A 13552-nucleotide genomic window follows, 5' to 3' on the forward strand; every position below is an offset into this window, starting at 1 on the left:
ACATATTTATTTATTAACTATAAGTTTTAGGTACAATAGCTGAGAAGACTTTAAGCTATTCTAATCTAACAATACTGGCCTGGTATCTTGGTCTTGCCTTGACACCTACTTCTTCACCTGGGTCCCAATGGCAACTCCCTGGACCCCACCTGAAAGACACAGTCTCTCTCTCTCTCTCTCTCTCTCTCTCTCTCTCTCTCTCTCTCTCTCTCTCTCTCTCTCTCAATCTCTCTCTCTCTTTCTCTCTCTGTCTCTCTCCCTCCCTCTCTGGCTTTTCCTCTCCTGGTCAGCTGTTGCTTATTTCTCTATTTAAGTAATACAGATGGAGAACATTGTTTACAGAATATTGAGTCAGGAAATGCTCCATAATATTGATAATAGCAAAGTCTGAACTGCAGCCAGATCTCTGCCATCACAAAAATCAGCATTTGAGTACACAGTGTGCAAACACAACCTCCAACATCTTCCCCTGTATTCCAATGTTCTTTTATTTACAATAATAAACTATATACAATAAGCACAATTATGAAACCTATTAGGTAAGGATTGCATTCACAATATCCAGTTCATTTGTACATGAAAGTACATGTATACTTGGAGAAAATATTCTACTACTTATCCTACCTTGATGAGTCCCAAGTTCTGTTCTTAAGTCACATTCTACTATAACTTGCATTTCTCAACCTAAAATATCTTTTTAGTCCTTAAGTTATAAGCCTATATCTTAAACAACTTAATCTTTTATGTGAGACTATAACTACCTAGTCTTCAACCCCATCAGAGACCTGAAAAGGAACAAATATTACCTAAGTAAATGGGAGGTTCAGATCAAGCACCTTCCAAAACTATAGAAATGACAGAGGTTTTTTGCTACCTGGATAGTCATCCAAGGTTTCTGTATAACATTGGAACATCATCTTTGGTCTTCTGGTACAATATATGACAGATTTTTGTGAAGCAAGAATATTGAAGGACTTGTGTACCTTGTCTTGGCAAAGTTTGGCAGTCGACTTCCTTTGTGTCCTGCTTGTCCACAGCTTGCACAGCATTCTGTCAGTAGTTGAAACAAGGGCAGTGTTTTGCCCAGTGGTTAGCTTTGCCACATATGAAGCAAACTCCATATGAAGAGTCTTTGATGTTCATCATCTTCTTTGAGGTAGAATAGGAGTGTTGCCAGGATCAGCTCTGTCTCATTGTTAAAAAGTCTTTTGTTCATAAAATATCTTTAAATGCCATATTCTGAAGACATCTGAGGTTTTTGAAGACTACCTACTTACCTATAGTATATCTGAATAGGTAAACATTACTTGTTTCTAGCTAGCTATCCATTATCTGTTTAACTTTGAAAACATCTATAGGAGGCTAAATAAAGCTTATTTCTGTAAATAACTAAAACACTATCTAATGTGACTGCAAGTTTGATTGACTGACTACTAACTTGCATTTCCTAGTTTTCCTATAGTTTGTAGTAGTAGCTTTCAAAAGGAATAGAACTTTACATTACATTTTAAATGAGTTGTATAGGTACAGTATTTTAAGCAGTATTTTAAGTGTTTCTTTTAAAGTTTAGTTAGACCTTTTTACATCTGTTTGACCTGCAGGATTTTAAGATATATCTGTAACATGTTTTATACCATAGTGTCTAAAAAAATGTTGCTTTCTGCTGGATACATATGTATCCAGCTTCAATATGTAAAGGCATCTTTAAGATAGCCATCACTTCTAATAAGTGTGCAACCTTAGAATTATCCTTTTTGAAATTCAAGGCAAAAACTCATTGGAATTCTGAATATGTATTTATGGTGTGGTACATATATTTTAATTTTCCGAACTGCAAAATGAAGCACAGAAGCTATTGTATGACATTGTTCTAAGATGGTATCAAGCATAATTTGTACTCTTAAGTCAGCATATAGACCTCCATATAGTAATTGATACTTGACAATATAAATATAATCTCTAGTCTGATTATGTTGTCTCATAGCTGAAGCCTCTTTATTTAACATTTTGATGGGCTGCCATTCTGAAATCTCATCACAAAGTGGAGCTGTAGGCTCCAGATTGGATTCCTCTGAGATCCTTTATTCTGATTTAAAAAATCCTCTAATCTGTTACTCAATGATAATTTAATCAAAGGCTATGTAGTAAAAAGTTGTAGAAAAATGATATTCTAGAAAATATATAATAATAATCTTATCTGATTTTTCAGAATAATTTTGATGAGTTGAGGTATTTATAGTATTTTGCAATATTTAAAATATTTTTTATTAGTTTTACTTCTCATTTTAAATAGATACTAAATTTAACTGTATATATAATTGTATATTTTATAAACATTATATGTAATTTAATATATATTATATATCTTTTTTTTTTTCGAGACAGGGTTTCTCTGTGTAGCCCTGGCTGTCCTGGAACTCACTCTGTAGACCAGGCTGGCCTTGAACTCAGAAATCCGCTTGTCTCTGCCTCCCAAGTGCTGGGATTAAAGGCGTGCCCCACCACCACCCGGCTATACATCTTAAAGATATATATCTTATATAGCTATATAGTCTAAACTAGTATTTACTTATAAAGAGAAACCAAACCAATAAAACTTATAAATATTAAAAACACAGTAAAAACACAAGTATGTATTCATGTAATCACCACCATAAATTTATTTTTACTTTTTGCAAAGTTTTTACATAACAAAATATAATCATATTCATACTTATTTTCCCTTTTGATTAACTCTCCTGGATCATCATAAAAGATCCCTCTCTCAACTCTATGCATTCTTCTTTATTTTTCAATAACCCACTAAGTCCAGTTAATGCTGTTCATATGTACATGGGCAACAACTGGGATAATTCTTCCACTGAAACTTTCTGACTAATGAAGTCACTCACTATGTTCTATTTTATGCTTTATTTCTTGTGTTCATGGTTTTGAGAACTATAAGTAATGTTATGAGAATCAGTGGTTAATTCCTTCTTACTGCTAAATTGTGTTTTTAGTCAGACCTTCAGGTTATGCAAACTTTTGCCATTACAAATAAAACACTACTCAACTACAGCTTTTACTTTGGAAATGTGTTTTTATTTTTCCCAATTAAATACCTAGATTGGGAAATGGGAAGCATATGGTCAATGTAACCATGACAAACTAACTTCTAATTATTTTGTGCTAACTCTATGTATCTAGCTTAAACTGCTCTATACTCGTTCAATAAATACCAATGGTATGTAATGGTACTGGATGCCAGGGAATCATATGGAAGTACAGCATTACACTTAGAAAACAAATGAAAAATCTCGTAGGTGGAATTGCCAGAGCTGGAGGCCAGCAATGATTAAACTGGGTCTCAGGAAATATGGATCCATGGTGTAGATATGGGGCGAGGACACAGAGGAGCTTTCCTGTGCGAAGGTGTGAGGGCTACTCAGTATTTCAGGTTCTATCTACTCGTAGCTGGATATAGGAAGAGTAAGACTATTAGGCGATGGTACAGGAGTAAGCTGGGTCGATCAAGTGTAATCCTGAATGACATACGCCAGACTTTTGTGTGACTGGGACACATGGAAGAAACAAAAGAGATGATTTCTTTTGCTCATGGTTTGGGAGGGTACAGTTCATGCTTGTTTGTTTCCTTGTGTTTGTACAGGACACCACAACAGCAGGTCACAGTGTGTGACAGAGGAGAGCTGGCCACCTCATGACTATTTCACATCAGAGACTCAGAAGGGAGGAGATACTTCATGAACTTGCCTTGTGAGACAACACTAACACTTCCTCCAGCTGGCTCCCTCCACCTACAGTTTCCACAGTCTCTTCAAATAGCGCCACCTGTTGGACAAGCCTTCAAACCATGTGTCTCCCAGAGTATTTCATAATGAACCATGGACACGTGTTCATTGTTAGCGATGCCTGCCAGAGGTAGGCGTTTATAATTGTTTGTGTGCTGATTTCCATAACAAGTGCCTTGGCCATATTTATAGCATATGTTCTCTTAGACAAATTGTGTGTGCTTTATGTCATTTCTGCTGCATTGTGAGTTAGTAGGGTCTCTCGGCTTCGTTGCCCACAGTACCTGACATTTATTAGAACATTAGGAAAATGCAGTTTATACAAAAATGAAGAAATTAATGGCAATGAATGAAAAAGTTCATGAAAAATTCTTTATCATAGACCTATGGAACCGTCTTTGTAAAGGCACATTAGAAACGAGTATTTATTTCTCTACCATCCCTGGGTCCGGCATACAATTTTCTTATGAGCCTGATTTATTAATTTCAACTGTTTTTATGATCAATACTGATTTCACGGCCTCATTGACTTTGGAGAGAGCTGTGTGGATGGCTGAGGGAGTTGAAATGAATAGATCAAGTGTCCTGTGGAGTCCTTAATTTTGTGGTAAAATTGGTCTTAAGATTGCAGTACTGAAAAGATTGCTTTGTTTAAAAGAAGCTAGGAGTCTTTATATATTTTGAGCTATCTGTTTTGTCCATAAATTGGTACCGCATTTTCTAATGTGTGTTTTCTGTCATGTCATATCTCATAATTTCTTATTGTCTTCACAATCATTTGTACACATTTACATAGACCAAAAGCCCACCTTTATGAAAACATGGCAATTTATTGTGATAATAAATGTATTTATCTCATTACCAATTCACTCTTTAATGATAAAATAAATACATAATGGGAAAGGAAGTCTGAAAAATAAGGAAAATAGTTAAGAAAAATGGAGTGAGACCACAAACAATTATGAATGGCATGGGGTCTTTATCATTAGTGAGCTGTAATTAGAGAGCTACAATCCATTACCCAAACAAAACACTTCTGAGGATGAAAGGGGCACAGCAAACAATCCTGCCAGCACAGCAGGTGGTATGGGAGTTGTCCCAGGTGGAGAGAAAGATTATCTTCCTAGTTAAAATGCTCTCTTCAAATCCTTTAATTTAGGTTATTATCATTTCATATTTCTGCCATCTAGAATGCTAATTAATAGGTATAGGAACCTCTTTTAGCTCCTTAAGTTATAAAAAATGCTTCCCAGGACACTTTTTGTAATTCGAGAAATATTGTAGTATATCAAGGGAGAAATGGTACTTCAAACTGTGTAGTATTCAGAACTACATGAAGACATGTGTGAGCTAAGTTATTTTATGTTTTCGATCCTTTCCCTATGCATATTAGAAATAGATGGGCTGTGGATGGCTAGAATGGACTCGAGCTGGGCACTGGAGTTCAGATCCCATGCATCCAAGCATAAAGCTGGGCATGGATGCACATAGCCAGTGTGACCCTGGATGTAAACACCATGCTGTGGGCTTTGTGGCAGACAGGATGATCACTGGGCAAGCTGAACAAGTCTAGCTGAAAGTGGACAAAGTATTCCAGGTCCACTGAGTCTGCAGGGCATAATAAAGAGGAGAACTGATGTGCTGCTCTGGTTTCTGGATGGTGTAAAAGTCGCTTTTATTCCTCTGTAGTAACTGTTGTCCCTGAGGCTTACTGCCTTTAGTCTGCTAACCCAGGTCTAATCCTGGAAGCTTCTAGCCTCTGTATATCTTATCTAGGTCTAGAATGTTTTCAGCTCTGAGACTTGCTGCTGAATAACCTCACCTATTTTAGTTCTTTGTAAACTCTGACTGGTTCAACTCAGCTGTCTTGGCTCAAACTCAAACTCAAACTCTTCTCTAAGCTGACTGATTCAATATGGCCTCTCCCTCTCCCCCCTCCCCCTCTTCCCCCCTCCCCCTCCCCCTCTCCCCCCTCCCCCTCCCTTTCTCCCTTTCCCTCTCCCTCTTCATCTCTCCCTCTCCCCCTCCTTCTCTCCCCCTCCCCTTCCCCTTCCCCCTCCCCCTCTCCTCTCTCTCTCCTCTCTCTCTCTCCTCTCTCTCTCTGCTCTCTCTTTCTCTGCCTTTCATAAATTGGCCTCATACTAACTTTGGCACTATGCTCTAATCTTCTGGGTTCCTTTCATTCTCTGGCTCATTCTGTCTTCACCTGTTTCTAATTTGTTCTTTCTGCAACCTGCCTCTGAACAACTGTCCCAGTAAAACAACCTCTATTTTTTTTTACACTGTCCTCGAAGTAGCTTCCTTTTCTTCTCTCTTCTCTTATTCTATTCTGTCAAATCTTTCTCTAATTCATCTCTTTTTCCCTCAGCTAGGTGTCACTGTCAAACATGGAGCTTCCTTCTACAAACTAATGTTAATTTAATTGATATTAAAGACGTGTACTAAGGGTGTGTCTGTATTCTAGCCAGAGGGATTAAAGGAGTGCACCAAGGGTTGAGGCCATACCACAGGTAGGAACAGATGTTTGTTTGTTTGTTTTCAATAAATAACACAATCTGGGGACAGAGTTTATAGTATAATCAAATATCCTACAACTTCATGGTCTTCATCCCTCTCAGCAAGGCTAAGTAGATCAAAACATGTGTACTACATGTAGTAAGAAAATAAGATTAAATCCAGGAAAAACTAAAAGGAAGTGAGAGATGCCATGAACTTGAGATACATTGTTTGGATGCCTGTGAGATGATTTTCTCACTAAGGTGGTTGTGTTTCCCTTTTGACCAAACTTTTGAAGAAAAGAACAGTTTTTTCCAGGTCTAGATTATTCATTTCTTTTTAAAAATTAATTTATTTTTTTGTTACACACTGACTATCCCACAGATGCTGTGTTGGATGCTGGCAGTAGTAGCCACTGCTCCTTTGGGGCTGGGGTTGGAGATGATAGTGAGGTAGACTCAGTACATTAAGCATGTGTGAATTCAACATGCAACCTCACAGGATGTATCAGAGATGCAATGTCTGTTAGATACTCATATTCTCCTTTCCTTTTTGGTTTGTTTAACAATTTTATTCTTTCCTAATTTGTTCATTGTCTGGGTATAAACTAGTTTCTTTGGGGAGAGGTCTTTAGGAGTCTTTTCTATTTCTGTGCACAGCTTGTGATCCTGATCTTGCTTTTGAAGTATTTAAAAATGTTGTAGAACTCTTTTTAAAAAGCAATTTGAGTTTTATTGATCTGCAGATCTTTGGTTTCTAACGCGCAGACAGATATTTAACTGGCTTGTGGTAATGTTTCAGAATGAGCTCAGAAGTTATTAAGGAGAGAACTAAGTTTCACGTAGGTCTGTTGTGCGACTAAGAGGCTAAGGGTTCGGGTGTGCAGGTTCAAGTGTGTGGGTCCGTGAGGATGCTTGTGTGTTGCTGTGCTTTTATTTTGTTAATGTTTGTATAAACATTAAGGATATTTATCCTTTTCATTCATTCTCTATATATTTCACATTTTAGAGAATGAGTATGTGGCTAGATGCAGAGAAACAGACATAAAAAGGAGATGCCTCCCATAACATAGCTTGTACTCTAGCAGAGAAGAGATATGTAATATATGCTAGTAAACTATGTAAGATTTTATGGGCCTGTAGAATCTTCGAAAGGAAGGCTCAAGTGTTTTTAAATCTGAAGCGAGAGTTTTAGCCTGCCAAGACTCATAACTCTGAATAATTCATGAAGTTGTCTCTGCTTCACTTATTCAAATTCTCTGTTTTATTAGTATCTACATCATGGGGGGCGGGTAGGATTATGAGCCTTAGATGATTTTCAAAAAGTGTTCAGCTTGGTACAAGATTCTGTAAATGCTCCCAGCTCTGAGGAACTCTGATGTCATCCTCGCGTACCATTCAGTTTCACTGAAGGGAGGGAAAAGTGCACTTGGTAGGTAGCTTTGAGGAATAAGAGACACCTAGCAAGATGGCCCAGCAGCTGTAGTTGCTTACCACCCAGCCTGATAATCCAGATTCTATTTTTGGAATCCATGAGGTAGAAGGACAAAAATGCCTCCTGCAAGTTATCTTTTGAACCTCAATACACATACTGGGTTATAGCTTTACCTCCTCTGACACATGCAAAAATGTTTTAATCTCCCCCAAATTTCTGCTAAATTTTCTCAAATTATTGACTTTTCTGAGAGGCAAGCATGAATTCAGGGTCACCCTCTTAACTCATCTGCTGGTGATTTTTCTGCAGGAGAAGAGCCAGGGAAAGGATGATTCTTCTGTCTCCTTTCTGATTTGGAATCTTGCTTTCCCATAGCATCTTATTTTCAATGTGATACCTGAACACTAGAAGTTCAGCAAGCTGCTGAGTGTGGACAAACTTGGAAGCGTAATCTTTGTGGGAAATATCAAAAATGCATCATGATGTAATCTTAGTTACTTATTCTTAATATCTATATACTTTAATACTTCAAAAAACAAGTCTTAGAGCTTCACTAAGCAATGATCATTTTAGTTTTTATAAACAGGGTCATCTTGAGATGATACTTTATGAAATGTATTTTTAATTACTATTTCTGTGTTTATATTTCTCTTTATTCTTGAGAATTTCATTCATATACACAATTAAATATGATCATCTCTCCCCTCATCTCTCCCTGTAATCCCTCCAACACAGTTCTCCTCTTAGTGAAGTTTAATTTTTTAGGTTTCTTTTCACTTACAACATCATATTAGGTTGGAGATAAAGCACAATTCTCCAGTTTAGGGGAAATTTTCTGTAAGTGTCCATGTTCCTTGAATATGTGATAACAATTTTGTAACTACAAGTGGAGTACTACATGATCAGGACCCCAGATAATTACATTTTGTGGTAATTTAAAGTGGGTAATTTGAGTAGAATTTAGCAACGGGGTGACTTGCAAAGTTGTGCCAATATGGCAGACTGCAGTGCTCAGTCCTAATCGCTGTTAGAAGCAGTTACCAAGGAAAGCTCCTGAGAGGAACAGAGAGTTTATACAACATCAATCAGCTAATCTATGGCTGTGCCAAGAAATGAATGTGTTAATCACACTTCCCTCTGGCCTATGATTGGGTAGTACTTCTATTGAGTGAATCAGCAGAAAGTCAGAGTCATGAGGACAATTTGATGTGACTATTTTTTTTTATTTTGTTTGTTTTTTAACTATGCTGACTTCCTTAACTCCTGGAAGAAATCTCCATCTCTGCCTGCATCTCTCTATCTTCTGCTGCTCAGAGTCTAAGGATTGCCATTTGCCTGAGATGAGAAAAGACAGATAACTTTGCTTTGACCACCTTCTCCTTGGAAGCAGCAGATACTGAGTGCTTCAGGATTTTCACAGATATTAGGACATCACGACAGTGCATACCTGGATGTGAACTTTGTATTCATGCAAATAATTCTAAAGAGAGTCTTCTGGAAGTGGAGCATCACAATCCTCAGAACAGCCATTCCTACCAGCAAATTAAAGTTAGCTCATACATTGTGGCATATTTCTATCTCAGGTCTTAAATTTCTACTGAGATCACAAGGTTAATGATAGACCTTGGAGGCTTCTTTCTTGTGGTTCAGAAGTGTGTGAGGAGTGTGCATTACGTGTCCCTGTGTTTTTGTGATCTCCTTTTCATGCTAGTTTTGCAAGTCCATTAACTTTGATCTACAAGAGTGTTTGGTGAATTAGACCCACTACATAATACCTGTGCTTTCCATTTTTAACTCCAACTTTTTCTGAGATAATTTATTATCTGCCCCTTTATTCATTTTGACGGTTCCTCTTTGGACTATTTCCAGTTTCTACACATTTCTAAAAGCAAAGCTTAACTCTGACTAAAGGGCTATTCTGGGAAATCATTACTTAAAGAAAAACTGTTAAAACATTTAAAAGTTTAAAAATGGCTGCATAGTTGTTAAAAATGAAATGTTCTCCATCTCATAGTGCTGATAGTGTAGTTGCCCTAAATTAAATTACATCGGATGAGAACATAAAACCTTGAACAGGAGTCATACATAACAGGGTCCAAAAAAGAAACCTCTGTTAAGAGGATGTGACTGCAATGACCAAAATTAAAACTCCTAGGTGAGAGAATGTCTCTTATACTAATCACTTAAACCCTTCTTGCTTTAGGAAGCTAAGATGCTACGATAGACATGATTCTCAAAATAGCTCAGATACTTTATTATGCTAGAAAAAGGGGAATCTAAGAGTTTACATGGGAAAAATTTGACATATTATCAAAGTAACGTTAATGGCAGTAATGTTACAGAACCTCTGTTTTACTTGTTACATATATTTTATTACATATAGAGTAGCCTAGAAGAAGTAGAATGCCATCTTCTTTTTATTGATTAATATATTGATTTGTATTTGTTTGCAATCTTACTTAATCCTAAAGGCCATTGGCTTCCTACAACTATATTATTAGTAATTTTCTAGTAATAGGCTATTATGCCAGGAAAGCTTTGCATTGTCATAGATAGTGAATCTAAAATATTTTATTGTTTTAAGTACAAATTCTCAATAGCCTATTTGTGAATTTGTATATAGCTAACAATAATGTTCAAAACAAAGCAGACAATATAGAGGATATAGCTTGGTTGACAGAGCACTTCCTAGCTTGCAAGGAAGCTTTAGGTTTGATCCGAACTGCATAAAACTGGCCTTGGTGGTACATGCCAGTAATCCTAGCACACAGGAGATAAGACAGAGGGTCAGAAGTTCAAAGGGATTTCCAGTTAAGCAGCAAGTTTCAAGTCGTCTTGGGATAAGTGAGACCCCATCTTAGAAAATAATCATCAAACAATCCACAAGAATATAGAAAACACAGATACAGAATTAGACATGGATTATATTGCCATGTGGGATTTTATAACCCATCTTGAGAAGTGTAGATTTTCTTTTGTTTGTAATGGGCAAATGTTTGTTTTGATGGTGACATTGTCAAATTTGCTTGTTTTGGTTGGTAGTGGTACACTGACATAAAATGAATGGTACTGTTAAGACAGGAGTCCCAGGACTGTACAATAATCCCAGGACTGTGCTAAGGTGAGAGAGGAAAGCTGGAAACTTACAAATAATGCAGAAGGGTTGCTTTGGAGAGCAGAACCTACAGGATTTCTCTGCTACCTAGTAAGATGGGTAAAATTTTGAAAAACATGATAATTTATTTTCCTAGTCCCCTAAGGAGGCATTGAAGAAAACAGATTCTAAAGTGTTTATAGCTAAACACTTACTTTACTTACTTACTTACTTTAGTGTCTATGTATTTTATAAAATTTATAAGTATACCACAGACATATTGTTTATTGTTACCACTCTTAATATGTTGTATATAATTAGACACTTATCATAACAATTAAATGTGGCAAAATTCTAACCAATTGGAAAGAAAATTATCCTCTAATAATTGTACATATTTTAAAATGTATATTAAATTCTGTCAGCCTAAATATTCGTCTTTTCATATCTTCATAAAGAAACTAAAATGATATTCCTACTTGAGTCATATGATTCTAAGTCTAATTTTTAATAGTCTTTAAAACTTGAGAAGCCTTATCAACTGCTCAGAAAGAGATAACAAGCTATGCCGAAAGATGTTAATTTTCCTTTTGCCTTTTGTGTGACACTCACTGCCTTGGAGTAAGGCTGGAGCTCAGTCAAGTGATATTATCCTATTATCTGTGGACTGGTCCAGAGTAGGGTTCTTTATATTGCTTGCTTTTGTTATGAGGGAGAGTCTGAGCAGACTTCTCTCTTAACTGGCTAGGATAGAAAAGGAGTCATGGCTGGAGTATTCTCTGACATCAGGACATCTCTCTTCAATCTGCTATTTCACTAAATCTTTAACAGTTCTTATCTGTTCTTTGTGCATTAACAAGAAAACGGTGTTTTGCCTTTACCTCATAGTCTTGTAAATGTTCTCTGGCTTAATTATGGCTTGTAAACTTCTCTGAGCTCTCTTAAGAAAGGTAGACATAGTTATTCAGTCACAGGGATGTATTCTGTTGAAGAGTTTCTCTGAATGCTGAGTGGAAGATTATGCAAACTCACCCCAGTGTTGTGTCAAAGATTTTACAATGCTGATTACATATCCTCGGGGGACAAATTAAGTTTGTCAAATGCCTGGCATATCAATCTCAAATCCACACACCTTATTTGACTGGGGCCTTGTATTATTACTAGAGAGGTGAAGACTTTTCTCCCACAGGTCTTAGAGTCCTCTGCAGTTTGTGTGCTGGCATGGTAGAAGACAGAGGATTTTGTGTTTCTTGACAAGACTTGTTGATGCCTAATTTTTGTGGACGAATTTTAAAACTGCTAAATGAAATGTTATCATGCAACAGCTATTACTCTGTTTGAAAGTCAGATTAAGCCGAGCATTGCCTGGTAAGATTTACAGGTGAACTCAGGGCCATTCTTCCATGCCAGAGACACTGCCCTTTAGAATATGTAAAGGCTAGCGATTTTCATGAAACAGACAGAGGGATGAGAAGATAAATCCGAAAGGCAATGTTTACAAGGCTACAAATCTCTTGTGTTTTCATTTTTAAAAATGTAAATTCAGCAGGATAAAACCAATACCAGAGAGACAAAGTAGCTCCCAGAGAAGTAGGCAGGGTCTGTAAAGAGCTAAGTCAGAGAAGAGTTCTACATTCTAACAACAAACAACCCTTCCCCAAACAAAACCAAACCAAACCACAGCAAACCAAACCAAATCCCCCCCCCCCAAAAAACCAAACCAAAACAACAACAACAAAGCAAGGAATCAGCCTGCTAAGGGGAGCAAAGTGAGCCTGCTTATTAAATCTTACTTCTATATCCTGTAATCAGTATAGATAACACTAGTAGTAAGAACAAATAAGAAATACAGAGACAGTATTAGAGAAAAATTGGAACAAATTCTGGTAAATCCACATAAAATCAAAAGTGCTAGCCATCCACCGAAACCTTTCTGTCATTTTGCTTAAACTGAAGCTGCACTGCACGGTGATTGATTGGCTGATCCTTTCAGGCTCCCTGGAAGCCTTTGCAGCCTTGTAAGTCAACCATTGCCCATGAAGTGTGAGTGGCCATGACATGTGCTCTTTATGGAATGGGTATGCACACCTGACAAACACATCCCTCTTTCTTTCTCTCACTGGTCCGTGGTGGGATACCAGCGACTAGGGCAACGTTCACGTTAGTGATTTTGCCGTTGGTGTGACCATAAGCAGCAGTTCAGAACCAGTCACGCACGAGAAGGATAAGTTTAAGGAAAAATGATCTTGAACTTTCCCTCTTTTGGTCACTGCAGGCTTTAGATTTCTTTTTACAGTAACATAGAATTATTTAAGTTAATATATGCACTATACTATATAGTAAGAACACATTAATAAAATAGCTTTGATCTAAGAAGGAAGGGTATTTTTATATGGGGAAGAGATTTTACATAATGTTAGTTTTAAGGAAATAAATTTAGGAGCTGAAGAGATGGCTAAAAGGCTAAGAGCACACACTTTTCAGAGGACCTGAGTTCAGTTACTGGCACACAAATCTGGTGCCTCACAACCATGTCTGACTTCACTTTGAGGGGTTCAAAGACCTTTGTAGCATTAGAGGGCACTTGCACTCTCATGTGGACATGCACATAAAAATACACACAATAAAATAAATATTTTTATAAAAGAAAAATAATTTTAGATGCATATTCTCTAGGTCACTAGAAAAAGGAAGAGGAGGAGGAGGAAGAGGAGGAGGAGGAGGAAGAGGAGGAGGAGGA

The sequence above is a fragment of the Grammomys surdaster genome, unplaced genomic scaffold, assembly GCF_004785775.1.
Source record: "Grammomys surdaster isolate TR1022 unplaced genomic scaffold, NIH_TR_1.0 138, whole genome shotgun sequence".
NCBI classification, from domain to species: domain Eukaryota; kingdom Metazoa; phylum Chordata; class Mammalia; order Rodentia; family Muridae; genus Grammomys; species Grammomys surdaster.